The 23,670-nt window shown below is 35.7% G+C and overlaps 1 long non-coding RNA gene across 1 annotated transcript in view; it reads left to right on the top strand.

Annotated features, from left to right (window-relative positions):
- The window catches only part of LOC135304952 (uncharacterized), a 119,607-nt gene extending 96,373 nt beyond the window's left edge, over positions 1-23,234 (top strand). Inside the window, exons 5-8 of the long non-coding RNA XR_010366204.1 lie at positions 10,112-10,204; positions 18,899-19,026; positions 19,960-20,219; positions 22,409-23,234. This is a non-coding gene — a long non-coding RNA (uncharacterized LOC135304952). The remainder of the gene's footprint in view (positions 1-10,111; positions 10,205-18,898; positions 19,027-19,959; positions 20,220-22,408) is intronic.
- The last annotated feature ends 436 nt before the right edge of the window (positions 23,235-23,670 follow it).

Below are 23,670 nucleotides of genomic sequence, written 5' to 3'. Positions count from 1 at the left end.
CCTGACTCGGCTGGGCTCCAAAACTTAACAGAACACAGGGATCAGCTTCTGTTTCAAAAAACAGAAATCTGTTTTGACTACATGTCATTCAGCTGATGCACTGATCATGATCAAGTAGCTAGTTGCAGCGCTCTGTGTTTTCAGCTATATAGGAAAATATTTTCTATGGCAGAAAAAAATAAGGACCACTTAATGCATTATTTCTGAAATAAAGAGACAGAATTAACACTTTTTTTGTTAGTCAAAGATTTAGACTACTGGTCTGGCTGCTCCTAGAAGAAAGGATGGCTTAAAAGGAAGAATTTTCCGTAGGTCACTGTTAGGTGTTGTAATTGTGTGTGTAGTTGCATAGCAGTTGTATGTGACAGAAGGCTAATGTTTCAGTCAATTTTTGGCATGAGATAATTTTTGAATAGTTTACCAAACATAGTCACTGAGGGACAGTCATGTCTCAGTTGCCATGCAACTATGTAAATTGCAGGAGAAAAGAACAGATGTTAGTCTTCTTATGCAAAAAATATAGTTAATGAAAAACATGCTTCTTGAGAAAAATGTTTAAATGTATGTCATTACTAATGAAGATATAAATAATTGCCGTGGCCTTTTTGTGAAACTTGTATTTAAGTTAAAATGTTAAACAAAACATAACACACATTTCAGTATGTGTTTCAGTATGTGTTACCTAAATATGGTATACAGCTCAAGAAACAGAAAGAGAAGAAAAATCTAAACTTGCTGTTCAGAATGCAAACTGCAATATTGGTGCAATTTGATGCTATGAGATATATGTTGAAATTTGCTATGGATCTCTAAGAATATGAAATTAGTGACTCAAACCTGGTTAATTAATGCCTTGTGTTCATGCAGAAATAAATTGACAGACTACAAGATTTTGTAAAATTATGTAATACCATACCACTGCCAGCAGTTGTCATATGTTATAGCACCTTCTTCTAGTGCTGTATTTTGATCTGAACTCCATTGTTTGGGAACTAAACAAGTGTAGATATTAAAAATTTAATTTTTATTTGGAATATTTTATGTTAGAATATAATTTTATAATTTTAGATCCACAAAATTTTACCAGGATCACTCTCTTCAAGTGAGTTAACATCTTAACAGACACTATTCTGCAATGCAAAAGTGTGGAAGATGAGTTTCTTTTGCCAGTTTAAGAGTCACATGCAGAGCATTAGGTATAACTGTAATGTACTTTAAAAATACATTTAATATGTGTGAACAATGATTATTCCACAGATAGACTCTGTTTTGAAGCAGAGAGAAGATGAATTCAGGATCCATTTCTTTCTAGTTATTCCACAAAAACCAACCCTCTAGCATCACCTTCCAAGTCTACAATTTATCTCACCTAAAATTTTGGCAAATATTCTAAAATTTAGTCACTAGTTATTGAAATGCCTAACTCCTTACTTAGGTGAGAAGAAATGTCAACTTCAGGCAAAGAATTTTCCTTCTTGTCTAGGACATCAAATGTCTTTGAGAAACGATGTCTTTTTCTCCGCCATAAAAGGAGTTTTGGAAGGTAGTTTTAAATGGATAATGAAACTTCAGATAACTGGCAAACATAAAATTTATTTTGAGCTTTGCTATTTTCACAGCTCTAACCATTGCTCATGTAGATATGTATTAGAAACCCTGTGGGATAGTTCAAAATTATGTTTGAAGAGAGATAAATAAAAGTACAGTTCACATGTTCAGGGAACAGAATATGAGTGTCACTTTGAGAATTCCTTATATTGCAGCAGAGTGCTCTTTGAAAAAAAAGTACAAGGAAATATGAGGATGTGAATTTGTTTAATCTAAAACATATTTCCTTAGGGTCTATGGTTAAAAGACATTTATCCTAAAGCACTTTTTTTTTTTTACTTGCAATTCTTTCTATGAAGCTTATTTGAACCTTTTGGTTTGTGTGCTTTACTGGTTGCACCTTCGGTAGACCCATGTATCAGTAGGGAGGCATGTATGTGCTTTTAAATGTTTTTCAGATATGGAGGTTTAATATAACTGGAAATAGTGGTCTTTCTTTGGACCCCTGGTAACTAGCCTTTTTTGCTGAAATGGCATATCTGAGATTTTTCTTCCAAAGTTTAGATAAATAAATAAGTGAGCCTTACCAAAGTTTAACAAAATTAATTTCACAGTGCGTCCTTCAAATATCACAGACTCATAGAATATGCTGAGTTGGAAGGAACTCACAAGGGTCACCAAATCCAAGCCCCGGCCCTTCACAGGATCATTCCCAAAAGCCACACCATGTGTCCAAGAGCATTGCCCAAACACTACTTGAGCTCTGACAGCCTGGCAGTGTAACCACTTCCCTGGGGAGCCCGTTCCAATCCCCAGCCACCAGCTGGGTGAAGAACCTTGTTCCAATAACTAACCTAAACCTCCCTGACACAACTTAAGGCCTTTACTTGGGTCCTGTCACTGCTCACCACAGGGAAGACATTGGCCTCTGTCTCACCTCTTCCCCTCTTGAGGAAGCTGTAACAGCCATGAGGGCTCCCCTCAGCCTTCTCTTCTCCAGGCTGAACAGACAAAGTGACTCATACAGCTTTCACTCAAGGCCCTTCACCATCTTCTATATAGGGACTTCTTGTTTATTCAGAAAGATTTTGATTTTAAGGCATTCATTTCTTTAAGGAAATGACATGGCATTTTTGTACAATAACTTTTATGTTTGCAATTATGCTTAGGGATTCCATCAAAAAAATGAAACGTCAGCGTTTGGATTTAAACAGTTAATAATTTGAAAAGTATAAATCTCATAGTTATTCACTGCTTTTGAGTCAGGTTGTTAAATCTTAAAACTGTGACCTTATATTCAAGGTTTGTGCTGTTGCCTTTCATATTCTGCATATATTTTTTGCAGTATGCTTCATCTTTAATACTCTATTTTCCTTCCAGACGTGAATACTCAACATGTGTTACAGGTTAATTCAACTAGGGAGTTTTTAAGTTGTAGGATTTCTGAAAACATTGATTATTAGTTTCCCCTACTTCTTACTGCGTCTTGCAGTTTTACTTTTATATCGCAGGAATGCCATCACTATCTTTGACCTGTAGTCAGTGAAAGACCATTAGAACTTCTCAGCTTCCATTGAAGAAGTCTTATGTATATGCTTATTTTATTTAACCCAAGTATTTGATTAAGTTAAAACCTAAAATAAAAGCACCTCTAAAAACATTTGGTTCTCCTTTCTGGTAAGAAAAAAAGAGCAAAACTCAGGTTACAGTTAAAGTGGTATTTTTTTCTTTCTAGCTGTAGTTTAACACAGATATTTTATCATGTTAACACAGAGATGTAAGAAGGTTCCTACAACACAATTGCAGATAATAGAACATAACTATATGTTTATGTAGCTGATTCTAATGTTGCTCTTATGTAACTGCAAGAGGAAGGAAAAAACTTGTTACCATACCATACCTGATGAATATGACTGTCTCACTGTATGTGTTAGTGAGAAATGCCACTGTACTACGGAACTTTGCATGTGTAAAAATTATATTGAGAAACCAAAATAATGTATTGTATCAATGAACTCCATGGGAAAAATTCTTTTCCACTAATTAGTAACCAGGAAATTTTCCATCATGATTGGACATCCTGGTGAAATAATTAATTGGCTGGGTTTTTTTTTTTCTTTTCACAGAATGGAGTTGAAATTGTAGCATGGCTTTGCACTATGTCTTCATGTGTGCAAAGTATACTACAGAAAACATATTTGTATTTGACATTCGGTATCAGGTTTTGTCATAAATGTAGGCAGGGCAATTTTCCAGGAATGTAACACAGTAAGTGTATGATAGCTCTGGAAGAGCAGCCAATCTGAAATATATTCTAAATCTTGCTTTGTTATCACAAGAGCACCTGGACTCCTCTATGAAAAGCTGGCAGGTATTCTTGATTCAATAAGTTTCATTTTTTTCATTCTGTCTAAGTCTTGAAACTAATTTATTATGTTAGTGTGTGAAAATACAGGTCTGAGAGAATAAAGGAATGTAAATACTTAGTATTTAGCTTAAAAGCGAACATCTGCAGGGTCATTTATTTTCAAAGTAATGCCATCAGAAATGACTAAATATTTTTCAAATAAATAATCAAAAATAATATATTTGTATTATACTATTAATACAATGCTAATTATATTAGCATTATATCTGTGTGGTTTCTGAACAAGTAGACATTTGCCAGCAGTGACTGGCAAGTTGCATAATCCAATTAATTTTTGTAACAATATTAAAAATTTGTCATTAAAATCATGTTGCACGTTTATTAGTGGTGACACAACTTAGTCTACTCAAGCATAGTACATAAGTAATTTAAATTGAGAAACATTTTTATACATTAAATGTATAAAAAAATTCTCACTAATACTGCAGAACTCTTAATGTTCTATTAGACATCATAAAATATTAATATTATTCAGGACAGTATTATAACCATCACTTTATAAAAAAATCAAATAAATAAATATTATATTGTATTAGAAACTGTTTTCATTTAACCTTAGGTTTTCCGTTTCTTATTCACCTTTTATAATAGGAGGGTATGGTATAACAGATCCGGTAGGAACTCTTTGTTATTGGAGAACTGTCAAATAAAAACCTACAGTAAAAGAATAAGGATTTATTCCTTTATCTGATTCTGCGTTACTTTACAGGAGCATAGCATGTAAAATTTTCTTTTAACTTAAGGATATACCTGTTAATATATTCTTAATTCAGAGAAAACAAACTTAAACCCTGATAGATTTTTAATGTTATTTTTTCTTAGAAAAGTGAGGTAATAAAGGGCCAAATACCATAAAGCATAACACTGATACAAAATATAAATGAAAATTATTTAATAAACTGTTTTCAACATGTCCTTATTGATTTGTGCTGAGAACCATTGATAACATGCTGGAAAATATATTTAGCTCATACTGTATACAAAGTGTGTCAACGTTTTACACAGAGCAGCTTATATAGCTCAGTGCAGAGTTCTGCTTAAAAAAAAAGATGGTACCATATGGCTCTCTGCTGCTCAAAGCCTCAGCCTCCACTTCCACTGCTGAAAGATGTTAATGTCAAAACAGATCAAGCACATTGTCACTGAAGAAAATTACCTTAAGGCAGATCTAACATAGAAGGCAATCTATCATTTAAAGGGACAATTCTCTTATGCATATTTAACATTTTTCTGATGTTTTTCAATTTGAGAGTTTGTGGTTGACACACTAAAGAAAGAATTAAACAAAAGAGTCTGAGACTTACCTAATTAATATTTTTCCATTACAAAGGGATTTCCCATGATCAGATGGGCATAGAAGAAGAGTGAGATCCATTTGCATAATTTTCTGCATGGCAGAAGTCAACCTAAATTTGTAGACAAGTAAATATGATGACGCCATGGAATGTCAATGCCAGCCCCTAAATCCCACTCAGCCCCATAATAGAACTTCCAGTAAAGATTTCACACAAGTTTTCTCTGGTTCAGTTATATTTTCTGTTTGGTTCAGTAACCCTTAATCATTCATTGTCTTACAGAACCACGTAGAAGTTCTGCTTCAATGCCAAGCTTCTCTGTGCCAAAACATAAGAAGAAACAGAAATTGCCCCACAGATCAAACTTTCAGAGGAAAGGTATAAAAAATGAAGAATCAGTGACCATGAAGTCATATTATTATGCACTGTAATAGTGCAGCATTCCTCATTATTCTGCTACATAAATAACTATTTCTAATATTTCGGTCCATGGCAAGCAATAGCTATTAGTAATGCTTATTAATTAATTAAAGACAAGTTAGGTCTACTAGTCAGAATTTCTTTGAAGTACAGGTTTTAAGAAATGGGTGTCAGGTATGATTTGGCTTCTGATTTGTCCATAATGTACCAGAAGGCAAAGCTGATGTTAAGAGTGTGTAACATTACAGATATTTTTTCATTTATTAGTGCCAATGGAAAATACCTTCTATTCAAATATATTTTTTAGTTGTGAGCTGTTTATTTCAGCATTTCTGTCTTGAAATGAATTCTTTGGAAAATATGGAATAGGAAAATCATGTTTCTGAGGGGAGAAATGTTTTACTCTTGGTATTTATATTTCTCCTTTCTGCATGACTCCATGTTGGTAAACTGAATTTATGAACTTGTATCAGCGTAGGCTGAATTCTCTGATATTTACAGTACCCTGAAATTTCAGCCTCAGCAGTTGAGTCATGAATCTTTCACATTTTGTATAATTTAGTCATCAGTGTCTCAATTTCTTGATTGATAGTTCAATATTTTATTATGTGTTATATTAGGCTTATAAATGGAATCTTAGATCACTCTGCATATAGTATAAGTTCTTAAATTTTGATTACAGCAGCCAGGAAATGCTGCATAAATAAGTTCAAACCTTGACAATCAAATTATATTTTCCCTTTTGAACTGTAAACAAAGGTCTATCACCATAAAAACCCAAAGTCATTAAGTTACAATGGTATAAACTGGACTATGTAGACTTTAGAGATAGCGGCATCAGCTTATAAATTTAGCATGTCCTAGCCTTTAGAGGAAAGTAAAAAAAGTTATTTATTAAGAGAAAACAATACTCATAACCAGAGGGAAAAAAAATGTGGGTTTTGGGTTAGAATAGAGCAGGTCTCGTATTTGGGACTTTGACTTCTCTTTTGGGCAAGGGTCCACACTGACTGTTCTCTATCACCTTCTTGTCCTGCTTATCCTTGTGCATTGTTTCCAAGAAAAGTTGATGTATTATCTTCTCTAGTAACAAGGTCAGGACAACTAATAGTTGCTCAGATCCTTCTTGATATTCTTGAATGTAGATATAATTCATATTTCCCAGCCCTAAGGGAATTCTGCTTTAAACCAAGACCTCACAATTATATCATCCAGCATTTCTAACTATCCTGGGTACCTTCTCACCACTGAGCTGATTTCATGGGCTTGTAGAACTCCAGTTAACTTAAGCGGTCCTTATTGAATTTTTCTGCTGTGGTTTGTTCCCCTATGCCACGCTGCCTTGAGGCCGAGATCTGGAAGGCTTGAGGGCAGATTTATCACCAAAGACAGAGACAAAGCTAGCAAGAACCTTTTATATTTCTATGTCTGTTGTTAAATAAAGTTCTGTAAGTATAGGACCATACTATTTTAGTTTTTCTCTGACTGGTAAAATGACAGTAAAGGCCCTCCCTGTCCTTCCCTTCCACTACCAAATTCAACTGCAGCTAAGTTTTGTTGCTTGTTATTCCTTCTCTTCATGTTTAGGGGATGTTTCTGTATTCCTGGTAGAGCCTGGATCATTACAAACATGTTAGTTTGTGCACAGCTATCCCAAGAATGTACCATTTATAAAAAACACAAATATATTTTATATTTACCTCAAGAAAACTTCTATTACAAAATGTTGCAAACTGATGCTATTATTATTGATTATTGTTGATGAATCAAGACAAGGATCTCTTAAATGAGTCATCTAATCATGTAGACTTTGCACGAATAATGATATCTGTGCTTTGTTAATAAAAGACAGATGTGGAAAATCCATTATAAGCATTATGTTCACATATGTTCCCCTTTACTTCATCATGCCACAAAGATTTCACAGTTTTAAGTGGATTTAAGCAACATGCATAATTCACAAAGTAAATAAGCTGAATAGTCAGGATGCAAGTAAGATTTGGAAAATGGCTGCAAGTAAGGTTCAAATGTATAACCTGAGACTGTATGTTTAAAACAGTAGTATTTGTTTCAGCAAATCTAACATAGAGCAGTGACTGCACTCCTGTTTCTGTCAGTGGGCCTGATTCTACATTCATTAGTGGCATTTAATATCCTACTTTGTATGTAGCAACAAAATCTGTATAATTATACAGTGTAAGTAAAGGTAACAAATTTGAGCCCAGTGGGATTGTCTCAAGAGACAGCCTATAATTTGTTGATGTATTGACACTTACTGCTTGCTAGCTTCCATCTGTTTCTCAGTTTAACAAAAACTCTGTTTATGAAGCTTTTAAATGTTTCATTCTGCTACATTTGTGAAAGTCAAATTCAAGACGTGGCTGAATCAAACCACTAAAATGACAGCCAATTATAAAAGATGAAGGTAGTATTTCTACTACAAGCAGTTGATGACTAGTAAATCTCTAGTATCCCCAGCATGAGCTGGCATTCATGACTTTACACTCTGTACAGAACCAAGATGGAATAATCATTTTTTTGCTGATATCTATGTTTCTGGTTGTGCTGTGTGTTTGGCTGTAGCAATTTCCTTCACAGTAGGAAGAATGGGGCCATGTTTTGTATTTGTGCTGGCAATAGTGTTGATAACACATTATTGTTGAGCAGGGTTTATGGAGTCAAGGCTTTTCTACTCCTCATACTGCCCTGACAGTGAGAAGGCTGAGAGTCCACCATGTGTTGGGAGGGGACACGGCTGGGACAGCTGACCCTAGCTGACTGAAGGGATGCTAATTCCCAAATGATGTCATGCTCAGCACAAAAATCTGTCGGGGAGGAAGAAAGAGAGGGACATTTTGAGTGATGGCATTTGTCTTCCCAAGTTGCTGTTATGTGTGATGGAGCCCTGCTTTCCTGGGGATGACTGGACATGAGAAGAAGTGAATGAATTCTTTCTTCTGCTTTTTTTGTGTACATGGCTTTTGCTTTGCCTGTTAAATGATCTATATCTCAAGCCATCAGTTTGCTCACTTTTCTGATTTTCTCTCACACCCCATCAGGGAAAGGTGAGTGATTGGCTGTGTGGTGCTTAATTTCCACCTGGGGTTAAATTGCAATACTGGTAATGTTCTCCTCTTGTTATAATAAACTTTGAAATTGTCAGATAGAATACATTATATTGGATATTCATGAAGATAGCTTAAAACCATGAGTTACAAGACAGACATGTTTCATCTCCACTCTTAAAATACTAGAGATAATTTAGCAAATGGTCAGAGAAGGTACGTTGCTCCACTGGAACACTTTAAAATTAGCTGAAGAAATTCACACATTTTATGTCAAAAGCAGAGCAGGATAATGAAAAGAGAAATAAATATTCAAATTTTCTTCCTCCCCCCACCTTCTCCTCAACTCTACCTCCTCCCCTGCAGTGGCCCAGGGAGACAGGGGATGGATGGGTGTGATGGTAATTGTTCCTGCTGCTCAGGGAGAAGGGTGTTTCCCCTGCTTCAGTGTGGAGTCCCTCCCACAGAAGATTATTCTTCATGAACATCTCCAGTGTGAGTTGATCCCATGGACAACACTTCTCCATGAACTGCTACAATGTGGTTCACTCTTCCATAGGGTACAGTCCTTCAAGGACAGCCTGCCCCAGCCTGAGTCCCCCAGCGGGTCACAAGTCCTACCAGGAAAACTGGTCCACCCTGGGCTCCTCTGTCCCTGGGTCTGCAGGTCCTGCCAGGAGCTTTCTCCGACCTGGGCCTCCCTCAGGGTCACAGTCACCTCTCAGGCATCCAGCTGCTCCAGCATGGGCTTCCTCCATGGGCTGCAGGTGGATCTGTGCATCCCCACGTTTGTTCATGAGCTGCAGGAGGACAGCCTGCTATCGAAACCTAGCCATGCAAACCCAGAATATCATCTTTACATAGAATATGTAAAATAAACTTAATAAAGGATAAAATGATATTTCTTTAGCCTTGATGGAAAAGGCTTGATCTCTTATCTGGAGTCATCTTTCCAGTAGTCTTTACAGAGTAGTTTTATATTTCAATTTTCTACCCCTGAGTGGAATAAAAATGTTAAATTTTACTTTCATTTCTAATAGTCCCTCATACTTCTGTTTCTAAAAGTAAATCTTTATACAAAATTAGAACTGGCAGAAGATAAGCAATGCTTTTTTCTTCCCTATTATCTCTAAGGAAAAAAAACCCCTGTTTATAAAATAGATTAAAAACTAATTTTATATTGCTAAAATATTTTATTTACTTTTTATTTTTAATTCTCTTCCCATTGTAGAGGGGAAGAGGGGGTTATGAAGACAATATTGCATTCAGGTTAATTTTATCTCTCTTGTACTGTTTGTTTGCTTTAAGAAATACTATTCAAGGTGTCATATACCCTTGTTCTCTTTATCTGCTAGAAATCCCTGTTTGAACAAAATTTCTGAGGCACATCATACGAATCCCTCTGGGGAAAGTGAGTCATCAGGACCTGAACTAAACTGCAAAAGGAAGTAAGTAATAATTAGTGTTCTTAATGAACACTGTGGCCTGAAATAAAATGTTAATTTTGGATAAGTTAAAATACAGAAATCTTACTAAATATTTTCTTAGAAACAGGCTCAGTAGAAGCACTATTTCTCATACAAATCTTGTGGGAAACCTGTTAAGTTGTTCTAATTATCACAGATTGACTTACTCGACATTGTTCTGAAACAACATATTTTGAAATAATAAACATAAAAGGCCTCTGATTACAAATTGCATCAAAAACAGTGCTTTGGATAGTGTTTAATTCATTAATATAGAGATGTTTAACATAACGGCAAGTGATTTTAGTTTCAATTTGGAAAAAAGCATTCTGTCATTCTGTTGTTTTGAGAAGGGCAGATTGAAAAAATGTTATAGTTTTATATTTGGACAGGTAGTAGATTTTCACAACAAAGATCAAACATTCTGGAAGAATTAATTGTTGCATTAATTTCTGCAAGATCTTAATTGTCTTGATAGCACTCATAATTTGCATTTTCCTGAAATATGATGACTTATTAAGCTCCATCTGTCATTTTTGACCTTATTATTTCAGAAAGATGCTCTCAGTAAACTTTTCCATGTCTCCATGACATTGCACTAAAATTTCAACTTCCATCTGAAACTTCAAAGAAAAAATAAATCTATGGGCAGCTTGTCAGAGTTGATGATTTCAGCATTTCACATTTATGAGGAAGAAAGGCAATTTTTTGTTTTGGTTCTGGTTTTGATTTTTTGTTCTTTTTTGTTCATTGAAATTAAAATCCATGTTTTCAGCATTCTGTTTATCTTCACAACAGGGTTAAGCAGTGTTGGGCAGGTAGCATGGATCTTTCTTTTCAAGTACTTATTGAGCATTTCAACGAGAAATCCAACCCAAGAGACAGTATAGCTCCACATGTGTCAATAGATAAGGGAAATTCATCCAGCTAAACATTCTGACAGTGATTTCAGCCCAGCAACACACAGTTCCTGTGTAGTAAACAGAGTGTCAAAACTGTAGCCAGCACTGTCTGCACAGTGTTCATATCTACCCTGACACAGGCAGTGAGTTGAATCTGTTCCACATTGAGGAACTTCTGGTTTATTCAAAGTTATTCACACTTTTAGAGCAATCCTTCATCTCTGTGAGCTTCTGAGTGTTTTCATTCTCAGTATACTAGGCAGATAACTGATTTAAAATTGTCACTAGAACACCATTGTGATTAAGATAATTTTTTCCCTCACTTAGAATATATGCAACTTTCAGATTTCTTTCTTTGTTTTCATCTTGCTTGTAAAACCCCTTGATAGAAAATCCATATTAAAAAAACCTCCTCTATCAAAAGTGTAGATTTATTTCATCTACAGTCCTCATGCTTGATAAACAGACTATGCTCAAAAAATCATCTGTATGTATTTTCCTTTTAATATCTGTTCATCTGTAATAGCCAATGTTTGGAACTGCTAGTGGGTAGATACTTGAACAGTTGGTGTGTAATTGACATTCAATATACATGTCTGAGATACAACACTGAAACTCTTTTTCTATTTTAGCAAAAGATTGGATAACAATCAAAGCTAGTGTTCCTGGAGGGCAAAGTGTCAGGAAAGCAATCAGCAGATGAGCAGATAAAATGGTGGTGGAATGGCATCACATATCAGATGAGGCTGAGAATAACAATCAAACAAGGCTAGAGAAAGATGGAATGGATGTGGAGAATACTTCTGTCACTGGCTCCTCCAAACAGCCTACATTTCTTGATATGAGTCTGCTGAAGAAAAACAGGAAAATTACTCTTGCCACAAAGACAGTTTTAGAACTACATTGTATGGCATTGCAGAATGCTTTGTCTCTTGCCAAGATTACCCTCATTAGGTGAGTGTAACAATAGCTAAACTATTTGCTTTTCTCAGAATTCTGAGGCTAGCATACATTACATGAAACAGATCATTCATACAAAAAAAAAAAAAATCTTACTCAGAAAAACCAGTCTTAAAATGTTTTAAAAACTGAAAAATAATTTTAAAAAGCTTGAATTAATTTGAAAATTCACATTGTCTTCTTGGTGAAGCATTTCATGAAACTACGTAATTGTGTATATTCAAGGGATTAGTAAATTATTTCTGCAGATTTATTTTTGACAGTTTGCTACACTCTGCAGTAATTAGTTATTTTGGTGTGAATTTCATTTATCTTACAGGTATGCAAGTCCACAATAATTCCAGTCATTTTTTTGGTTGACTGACGTTAGACACAGTGAACAGGCCTTAGCTACGTTTTTAAAATTAAGACAAGCAGCTGATCTATAATGAAATATTCTGGGATTTTTTAATGTCTTTTTTTCTTTGCAGTCTTTTAAATATAAAATTGTTTATAACATGTGACCTCAGGTAAAACAATTCCAAAGTTTTACAAGTCAGACCTATTTTTCAGTGATTTTCTTAGACCATGTGTTATTTAAGCATTTCATCTGGATAGATTTATTACAATAGAAGTCCATATATCAAGATATGTATTGACACCTGCATCTTCTAATTTTTTTAAAATAAATGCACAGTACTGTGATGAACTGGTGAGCTTGAAAAATATATAAACAAAGAAATTGTATTCTGCTGTTCCTGTATAATGGAATGCCTACTGGGGAAAATTCCTTCAGGGTTAGATTGCAAAGACAAAAGTGAGTAATCTACTCCATAATTTATACACTGCAGTGTATTCAAAAAACTTGTGTGGCTAATCATTAGAACTATGTATTCATCCTTCTCAATGCAACTCAAATTCATTTCAATTTTTAAAGAAAAGACTTACAATATTATTAAAGAAATATCATTATATTTATATTAATTAGTTTAGTGTTTAAGGCAATACAGAATATGAAGACATCTGTATGTTCCTAATCTCTCTAATGCACACACTCAGTATAATGGCTACCGTGATGTAGAATTTTCTGGGAATGGGAGCTCTGTTAAGAGCTGACTTGGAATTACTAACTATAAAGAAGCATGGATTTAGGACTAACTCAGCAGTCACATAAAATCTGGTAGATCCTGGGTCAGATTCCATCCTCCCGTCCAGGACCAGCACCTCTGAATTTGAACTTCTGAATCACAGAAACACATACAACAATCCAGGCTGGAAGGTAATTCAATCGTGTCTTGAAAACTTTCAGTGACAGGGACTCTATCAAGTTCCTGGAGAGGTTGCTCCAGCGAATGATTGTTCTCACTGTACAAAAAGGGGGAAAAAAACCCCCATGTTTTGGGATCAATCCATGATGAAACCAAAAGCTGATAAGAGTCTTGTTCCAAGTGTTTTCTGCAATGAGAATGTGGAATAGAGGAAGGAGAGCCAGCTTCAGGTAAACTAAAATAAATCAATCAAAATGATAGTGAAGAATCTGGAGGAAAAGCACTGTGTCAGAACTACGGGTGAATGATGTCAGATTGAATGAGTGTATCCTGCCAAACCTTTCTCTAGAAACAGGTTGCTTTAGGATGACATTTTAATCTCCTAAAATCTTGTTTTCTGGATAGGTAGCACTCTCAGCAGGTACATGATATGCCCGCGTTCCAGATCTTGTTCCAAGTAATATTTTCTGTCTGAATATATCAATATGAAGGTTTAATGATACCCTGGCAGGTAGTGCATTTTTCTGGGAGTCGGGACTGTGACTTCAAACTTTGTCAGAGGAGAGCATTCAGCTGGAGATTTTAATACCCTGGTTAGAGATCCTGCTCAGTATTTATTAAGTGAACAAAATGAGCAGAGGTACTTTCTTCTTACCTGGAAAGGTAGTCCATGCCCTCCTATTTTTCCACTGAAAGCCATATCTCAACTCAAATCTTGTTCTATGGAGGAAAGCCTGTAGAACATAAGGAAAAAAAACCCCCATACCTAACATGTAAACTGTTTCTGAATTTAATTTAGGATAACACTGTTGTATTTTGGTTTGAATTATTGCTGCCAGTTACTTAACTGATCTTAACTTTTTAGCTGGTAGTGGTTTATGCATTTATGAGAAATAAAAGGGTGAATTTTCGTGTTTATCCTTCAGCTTTTTGAATGAATATCTGCAACTTGAGAGCCTAGGGCAGGGAAGGCACTGCTTCAGGCTTGGCATGTTGTCTCCATCCTTGGCATATCTCTTGTAGCTCCTTTGTTGAAAAGGGGCCTGAGGACATTGACCGAAGTAATCCGAGAAATATGAAAGGCAGGTTTATTTTAAAATGATTAATATTACTCCCTGCTAAACCTGTTTTTCCCTTGAAAATGCTCTAAGGCAATTTATTTTGATGCTACAGGTGTGTTTGAAATATCTTATAAATATATGAGAGTACAAATTAATGTATCTGATAATTTTGAAAAATATCTTTGATTTTTGATTTGTTATTGCTAAAAGTGGGTGTTAGCTATATGCAGACAGAATAAAGTTTTCTGTAATACATGCACTGAAAATATATTTTTCTTAAAAATGTTTTAAAGATATAGAGCTGTAATCTATACAGCCTACCTAGAATAGACAAGAAAGGCATTTTGAAAGATAAAAACAGTAATTTAAAATTACATGGGTATCAGTTTTAATTTTTCAGTATGACTAGATGGCTTTCTGGACTAATTTAGGATCCTGTATCTCTGTTTTGTATTCAAAAAGATTTGCACTAAAATTTTTAATAATAATTTCCTCTATTAGATGTTCATTCTCTGACTGTGTAAATCACAGCACACATGTCTACATTTGGGATAATTTTTACTTAATAAATAAAACTCATGAATAGGTTGCCTTAACTTATGCTGCTCTGTTTGTAGTGAAGATAGACTGAATACAAGAATCTTTTGTAATGTTCAGATTTGGAAAGCAACTTAATAGCGTTCAATTTCAGATTTTCCTGTCTCAGAAATGAAAGAACAGTTGCCCTGAACTGTGTGTAGGCAGGAATATTTTTCTGTTTCCAGTACTTCTCCTGTTCTGATTTTTCTACTAAAGGAAGCATCTGCAGTTTCCAGCATGAATATATTAATCTGGGGTATGTGCCAAAACATCAGAAGTAATGCTGCTCTTGAGTAAAGGGCAGGATTTTCATCCCTCCTTGATCTCTTATCAAGATAAATTTACCCCCAGTCTTCAGAACTACCACTATTCTTTGCTGTTGGGCATCCTTTGAGGGATCTGTAAGGTTTTTGCTCTTTTCCACTAAGCTGTGGACAGTGGGATTTTGAAGTGGAAGGACTAAATGTTTAACTTTTCATTTTCTTATGATAAAAAATATCAATTAACAGTCAGTATTGCTTTCAACAGGCTGTGTGTGCCTGCATCCTTAGAAGCAAGTCTTCAGTTTCAGTTGCCTAGGAAAGAAATAGGGATATAGTCAAAATTAGAGCTATTTGAAATTTCAAATATGCATTATTTGGTTATGTTCATGGAAGCATTTTAAATAAGCTTTTGTTTTATCATTTCTGAATTTTATTATCAAGAGATGGTGCTTTCAATGGAAAGTAAATAAGACTGACAGCACTTCTAGAGTTCAGAAAAAAATAAAAGCAAGCTGTTCAAGGATGTGAAAAAATGTAGATTGACATAAATGGAGTCAATATTACAGAAACCATTTATACAAAGCAAATATCAATGCCATAGCAAACAATAGAGTGAATACAGGGGAAGGACTATTTTACTGGTAGTGAGTCATACTATTCTTTATTAACAGAATTGTAATGTATATTTGATTAAATATGGGAATTTTGGACATCATTTCAAAACAAAACCACTTGCTATAGAGAAAACTAGTAATTAGAACTAAACTACATCACTGAGTTTGAATGGCTTGAAGTATGACAAAGATAAATTATCTTGATCAATAGAGTAATAGAAATTGATTTGTAGCATGCCAGAATGTCTGATGTTTCATTCTGCTTATCAGGTAAAAAGGAAAGATACATGGATTAAAGATGAAAGTAGGAGTCCAAATCACAAAATTTACAGCTGATTGGACCTGAGGTATTTCTCCAGGCTTTCAGTTTTTGCTATATAACTCTCTGCAGTCAGCTAAATGACTGTGCTTCTTGGCACTAAATTTCACTGTCAGTTTTATTGCCAAGTGGCTTCCATTGTACCCTTTGTGATGCTGTGACTGCTTTCAGTGTCTTAGCAGATCCTTCCACCTGTCCTCATTAGGGCTAATCCACTTATTTCACATTTAACACCAAAATTCTGGAAGGTATGCAAAGGCTTTCTAATTTATAGACCATGCCATGGAAATTCACTCAAAAAATTACTGTGCTCCTTAACAATGTTTTCTAAACATTCTGAAAACAGGTATGAATAGGCCAGTTTCAAAATGCCTCAGAAGAAGTCTGGTATTTTTTCAGTTTAGAAAGCTATACTTCACAGTGTTCTTCAAGGAGAAGGAGATTAATTTTTTTCTCTTCTCTATTTTCCTTTTTTTTTTGCCACCAATGTATTTAATACCTTCCTGAATGGTGCTGATAGAAACCACTAATTCTTCATAATTGTCTTTTCTTTGGATATCAAGTAACCTTTGTAATGTCAGCAAATTTTATTACTTTTCAGTTCTCTCTTATTATCCAAATCACTTCTATGTAGAACTGTGGATAGATAAAATGTAGGAGAATAGAGATGGTGAAGGTAATCTCACCCCTAAGGGGTTACAGCTGTGCTGATTAGCAAGCATTAAGAACAAGCCTGCCCTTAATAGGCCACAGCTGGATCCAATTAAGAGGGGTATTATAAAAGAGCAGGTTGGCTGGTCGAGAGGTGAGATGGAGTTTGTTGGCTGTGCTGAGAAGAAGGAGTTAGTGCTGTGAGGAGCTGCTCATGAAAATCACCAAGAAGGTATGAAACCTTTGCAGCAAGATGGCAACATAGAACAGCATGGGTGTTGACATTTAAGTGATATCAATACTGATTATATTCTGCTGAAAAACCATATCACTTTCTTCCTCCTATATTGTACCTGTGAATTCTTCTTTCAAAAATAATTTCTTTCATCACATCAACTTATCTTCCTCTAAATATGTTGTAAAGTATTCAATCACATTTCTTTGCTCCACCACTAACCACACCTTCTGTGATAAAATAATTGAAATAATTTGTTATTGGTGGGGTTTTTGTATTTTCCACAAAGAAAAGCTTGTAGCTTGTATCTTAATTTCCTGATAAATTTTCAGGCTATAAAACAGATTGTTGTGATAGATCTTAGATTTTTATGGTTAAGCAAGTGAGACTTCTATGGTCAAAGTCAAACTATAATTAGGAAGTAAGAATGACTGCATGTGTCCAAGTACTTTGTGTGTTGTCAGCACGAGAAAATTGTTTAATCATAATTTACAGTTGATGAGACATTAATGGTCTTTCACCATTGAGCTGCATCCTACCTAATGTAATCCAATAATTTACTACAGATTTTGCCTGAAATAAAGGACTACAAGGCAGTCACAGATTAATTCTGTTTGCCTGGTTTTAAATTGCTTCCATTTACACGGATCTCAAATTATATATCATCTCAAATGCACTTCAAACATGTTCAATCCTATATAATTATTCACATCTGTTTATTAAAAATTACTGAGAAAGAGGAATGGACGATATTATTGTTCATAGCTTAAGGACAACAAAACTTCTGTACCATGACTGCTGTCTCCAATATCAGTGGGGCAAACTATGGGAGATCCAGCACCGGAACCCATGCTTGCAACTCTCAGGGACCTGTACTAGCTATTATAAAATATTGTTTATGCCTTTTAAAGCAAAGATGCCAGATTTATATCCCACCACATATCTAAAAGGTGCAATGAGAGCAGAAGTGTTTCTCTCACTGATAAAATATTAATGCTGAAAACTGAGGCAACTCAGGAAACCATAAGAAGACAGTTCCCTTGGAAAACCATCTCAGGCACATTCCACATGCCTTCTCTCTGTGTACTGGTTACACTAATAAAACATTATTCAGTGCATTAAGCTTTATATTTAACACAAAAAAAAAAAAGGAAATATTACTTCATTTGTAGAATGGCCAAGGCAGTGATTTAAGAAAAGCATTGTCATAAAACTTACTGAATTTTCTGACTGCTGCCTGCCTGTCCTAGGGTGACTTTATGATGCTTATATCCCCAGCTGTCTGTTCTGCTTATGCTGGATATTGAGTTCTGTGCTTTTAAGACTGGTTCCAAGAGCCAAAGAGGGGAGAAGATGTGTGCAGTTGATCTGCAGAACCTGCACTTGCTGCCCCGCATTCCTTCTCACGGACTGTGAGAGCCTTGTCTCTTCTTGGACAGAGAGACAGGGACAATGCTCTCACTACTGTCTCAGAGTTCTTGGCTTTTTGCAAAGAAAGAGAGAGACGGGGAGTTTTTCTTTGCTTTTTTCGCTGGTTTCCCTCATTGGCTACAGCAAGAAGGACTGTGCCTGGAATGTGCCTTCTTTTTCTGGGCCTGTTCAGCTTCTTTTTTGTCGAGGACATCAAGAGAATCTCCTGGGACCCCCAAGCTGCACACCAGGCCTGGCACACTGGGCCCAGGCCCCCAGAGCATGAGAGACAGAGCTACATCCACTGAAGGACTTTCTGAATTTGCTGTCTCTTTAGAACAGCGAGAGGTTTTGTTGTTTAATATTATTCATTTTTTCTGATGTTTTTGAGTACTTTGCTTGTTAAATAAACAGTTTTTTCCACTTTTCTCCAAGGAAATCTTTCCCAAACTACTTGGGGAAGGAGCTGCTTGAATTTGCTCTCTGGTAGAGACTACTTCAGAAGTTTCCTCCCATATTTGTCCAAACTAGCATATTTGGCCTCAACTGTATAAAATCCCAAGGTGTGTTATTCTTTTTGCATCCCCAGTTAAATTCCTCTCCTGCGCTGGTGAGAAGGTAAAAAAAAATTAAATGCTCAAAAAAATTAGCATATAATTCTTAAGTCCAATTATATGCATGTCTGTAAGGTTCTGGAGTAACTGGTAACCATTGTCCCAAGCAAAAAGCTACCCTAGGACTGACAGATGTGAGATATTCTGTACTGTGTTTTATCTTTCCTCATTTTATTTCACAGTACCTCTGATAATAGACTATTTTTCAGGTACATCCGTGCTTTGGGCAGCTTTGTTACAAATGTTAGTGACATTTTGGCAGTTACCATTGTTACCATCAAGGCCATTTTACTGCAGAATTTCCTAAGGTTGCATTAAAATGTGCAGGAATACCTTCCTTGATTATTACATTGCATGAAGTTAAATGACAATGTCTCTGTATTTGACCTCATGAAGTTTCCTGTTATTGGGCCAATTACAGGATTCATGCTTAAAGGCAATTATTTTTATGAAGCTTCATTTTCTTAAGAGTAATTATTTTTATGAAGCTTCACTTTATTCAAACAATTGTTCTATAAGAAAATATGTGAAAAAACCTTGCTACTTACCAAAATCAAAGCTCTTAAAACCTAAATTTTTCACAGATCTCAAAGCTGAAAAGTCATCTAACTAGGTTCTTTTTGCTTGATATTTTGGAGTGATAACTCTCATCTTTATGAATTTGTGAGGATATTGCTGAAACACCAGAAAATTACTGATTATCTCTAAAAGACTATGTATGTTTTCCTAAATTGATGAAAAACAATAATATTTATGTCTAAGTTGTATTCTGGTATAGATCACCTTTTCCTTTTTAAAATGGATTAAGAGAAAAGTTTAAAATTGTTGTTTGTGCTCTTATCTGTAACAAATATCAAATAAATTTAATTTGTCTTTTTTCAGGCATTAATTTTGTCAGTGATTCACAACAAACTTCATTATCCTGAAAATTGCATTAAAAACTATGATTATGACCATTAAAAAAATCAAAAATTAATAATTATTGAGTCCTTTCTATGAATAAAACCCCAAGTTTATGATTCCAAAGAAAAAGTGCCTTGGGAAAATAGGAATAGAAGATGATGGTAAACTGAAATTCCTGGGCTTCACAAATCTGTTTCTGTGTGTCACTTCCTTGAAATTTTTCAGGGAGAAGACCTTTGGTAAGTAACTTCTATTCACGCTTCTTTATGAGAAAAATTACTGATATTGAACTAAGTAACAAATTAAATGCCTGTGATAATTTTCTATAACAGCAAATTTAGATATCTACCAAAAATACTATGTGAAAAAATAAAGTGAGAATGTCTACAAGTCAAATATTGTTAATTATTGTAAGAGAAACAAAAACCGTATATTTTCAAGCTGTGATATCTAAAAGAAATGCATCCATTTCTTGTGGGAAAAGAGAGAATGTTTTCTGTTTACTAACTGAGAAGGAAGATACTTCAACAGACTTTTAATTTACAGCTTTTCAATCAGCAGAGCTATTGTAGTGTGTAAATGGATTTTCTGTTCTATTAAAAATTAAGGAATAGTTTGGGGTTTGTTTTCTATTAATAATAAATTACTGTTGTTTATTAATTTAGGAATGTTCATAAACTAATCGCTTTACTAGACCCCAGAAAATTCATTTTGTTGCCAAAATATTTATATGGCTTGAGAGAAACTTGTAATGGGCATGAAATTTTGTCAACAATGCAAATAACAGAACTGTACTAAAATAATTTCCATTCTGTATGTCATAAATATCAGTTCATGTAATCAGATAAGCTGTAATTAAGTGCCAGTGAACATGAATAGTCTTCTATTATAGGCAGATAGAAAATGACTATTGCAAATAAAATATTATTTTTTTGTTTTCCTAAGCTGTAGGTTATTGATTCATTTATTGGTTGTGGCATGCACTGTTAGAAATTCAGAGGAAGACAAAACTGCTCATTCTGCAGGTATGTTCCCTTTTTTCATATGCTTATTTTCGTATTTTAGACATTGAAAAGAAATGGGGAAAAAGGGACTTCAAAAACTGTAAATATCATTCTAACCTCATCCTTTGTAGAACTTTTTAGAATAGGTCCAATGATGCACTTATTTTCTGATAAAAGCATTGCTTTGACCATAGACTTAAGTTGTGGCAGTATGCATATATCAGCTAGCCAAAAAAAAAATCTTAGCATACCATGGCTTTGTGAGTGATTTTATACGAAAATAAAATAAAATGTTCCTCTGTTTTGATTTGTTGGGGTTTTTTTGTCTTTGTGTAATTCTTCATTTTCACTCCCATTTTCAGTAGTTAGTTAAATTTAATTTCTATAAAAGTTCTAAAACTTAACAAATCAACATTTCTTAAGGTAATCAGGTATACTACCCACTGTATTAATAGACTGCAGTTGTATTAATAGATACAAAGTAAGAATGATGTGTTAAGAATAGCATTCCTAAATATCAAGAAGAAAAGAAATTCTCCAAGGTTTTCCACACAAACCTTACCCTAAAGCACCTGAGTTATCACACAGTTCAATTTCATGCAAGACCCTTGAATTAGGACCGGGTTTGGGACTGGAGAGACATTGTGCCATTATGACACACAGGGCCTATCAGCTCAGTGCTGTGTATCAATATCGGCTTGAGGAGCTGCGCACTACACACTTGCATTCTGTGGTCCTATCAGCTTGGCTCTGTTGAATTAGAGTGAACATAAACAGATTACATCAGCTGGATCTGACAGCCTAAGAATGTCTGGAGAAACTGCCTACTCTTATTTACCCAGTTACACTAAGTCAAGCATAAAATTATATGTAAGTAATTTGAAAAAGTAAGATAAATTTGTATAACTGTATATTGGATCGGAATGAACTTGAGGGAAGGATGAGAAAAGCCTCATGCTGCTAGGGTACAATATCTCATTAGGACCTAAGGGCAGACAATTCCCAAATTCTGCACATAAATGGCAAGTCTCAAAGAGATGCCACTGTTCCTCACCTAATTTTGAGTGGAGTTATTTTTACATGATCATTTTCATCCTGTCATTGATCATTGTCACTGGTAACTTTGTTTCTTTTTTTGTGTGTGAGAAATACTTGGTTGCCTAGTTTATGTTCCAATCTGGCCTGGTTGGATCCTGGTGGAGTTCAGGGATGGAAAGGGAGAAGTTTCAGTAATTCAAAACTATTTTGGCTCTGTTGTAATAAGAGGCATCAACATGACATCTTATGAAAGCTTTTCTGTTGCCATTGAGATGTAGCTATTATGTTTTGTAGATAAACTTATGTAGATTAAAAAAACCCAGTTGCTCATAAGATGCGCGGCATATCTACTAAGTAATCATACTTGGTGTGTTGGTTTTGCACAGCCTGGTTTTTGGTAGCTGGGTGCCAAGAATGTGGCTTTTCTGAGAAGCTGCTGGAAACTTCCACCATGTCTGGCAGAGCCAATTCCTGATGACTCTGAAGATGGACAGGCTGCTGGCCAAAGCTGGGCCAACTAGAGATGATGGTAATGCCTCTGTGATAACAAATTTAAGAAGGTACTTATAGAACATATGTCCCTAGCCAGGGAAGAGAACATGTGAGGGAAACCACATGGAGACACCAAGGTCAGTGGAGAAGAAGGGGCAGAAGGTGCTCCTGGCGCCAGAGCCAAGATTCCTCTACAGTCCGTGGTGAGACCATGGTGAAGCAGCTGTGCCCCTGGAGCCATGGGGATCCATAAAGGATGCAGAGATCCACCTGCAGGCTGTGGGGGAGGTGCCAAGTCTGGAGTGGGTTGATGCCTGGAGGAGGCTGTGAACCAGTGGGCGACCTATGTAGAGAGAGGGCCCCTGCTTCCAGTCTGGAACAGCCTGTCCTTGGAGGACTGCACATTGTGGAAGAGTGACCCACAACAGCAGTTTTGGAAGAACTGTGTGCCTGTGGGAGGGACTCATGTTGTGGCAATTTTTGGCAGGACTGCTGCTTGTGAGACTGGAACCACGTGGGAGAAGTTCACAGAGAACTGTCTCCCATGGGAGAGAACACATGGTGCAGCAGGGGAAGGACTCCTCTCCCTGGGCAGTGAAAGAAAACCTTGGATGATGAAGTGACCAAAACCCCCATGCCCTGTCTACCTGTACTGTCAGTGGGAAGGAGGGAGAGTTTGGGAGTAAAAAGGTGTTTTTAAGGGGATATTTTGCTTCTCATTATTCTGCTCTGATTTTGTTAGTAATAAATTAAGTGTTAAATACTTCTAAGTTGAGTCTGTTTTGCTCTTGAAGTCTTTTCTTCTGGTCGCTATCTCAGGTCATGAACCCTTCATTAAATTTTTCTCCCCTCTGCCCAGCTGTGGAAGAGGAGGGTGAGCGAGCAGCTTTCGTGGGTACCTGGCGTTTGGCCAGTGTCAAGCCATGACACTTGGTTATAAAGCCTTATACAAAAAGGAGTACTATATGGATAAAGAAGCAGAGGTTGATGGGTTGGACAATGGCAGAATCCTTTCCATTTCACTCCAAAGACTTCACAAGGCTGATGCACCTTGCTGCACTTTAATGGAGCTGAAGAATTTCAAATCCAGTCTTGGTATGAAACTTGTTTTGTGCTTCCCTGATCCATTCTGCTACATGCTCTCCCTAAGGGAAAG

The sequence above is a fragment of the Passer domesticus genome, chromosome 1, assembly GCF_036417665.1.
Source record: "Passer domesticus isolate bPasDom1 chromosome 1, bPasDom1.hap1, whole genome shotgun sequence".
Classification (NCBI taxonomy): domain Eukaryota; kingdom Metazoa; phylum Chordata; class Aves; order Passeriformes; family Passeridae; genus Passer; species Passer domesticus.
The sequence above is the reverse complement of the archived record's forward strand: the minus strand, read 5'-3'. Positions and strand labels throughout refer to the sequence as shown.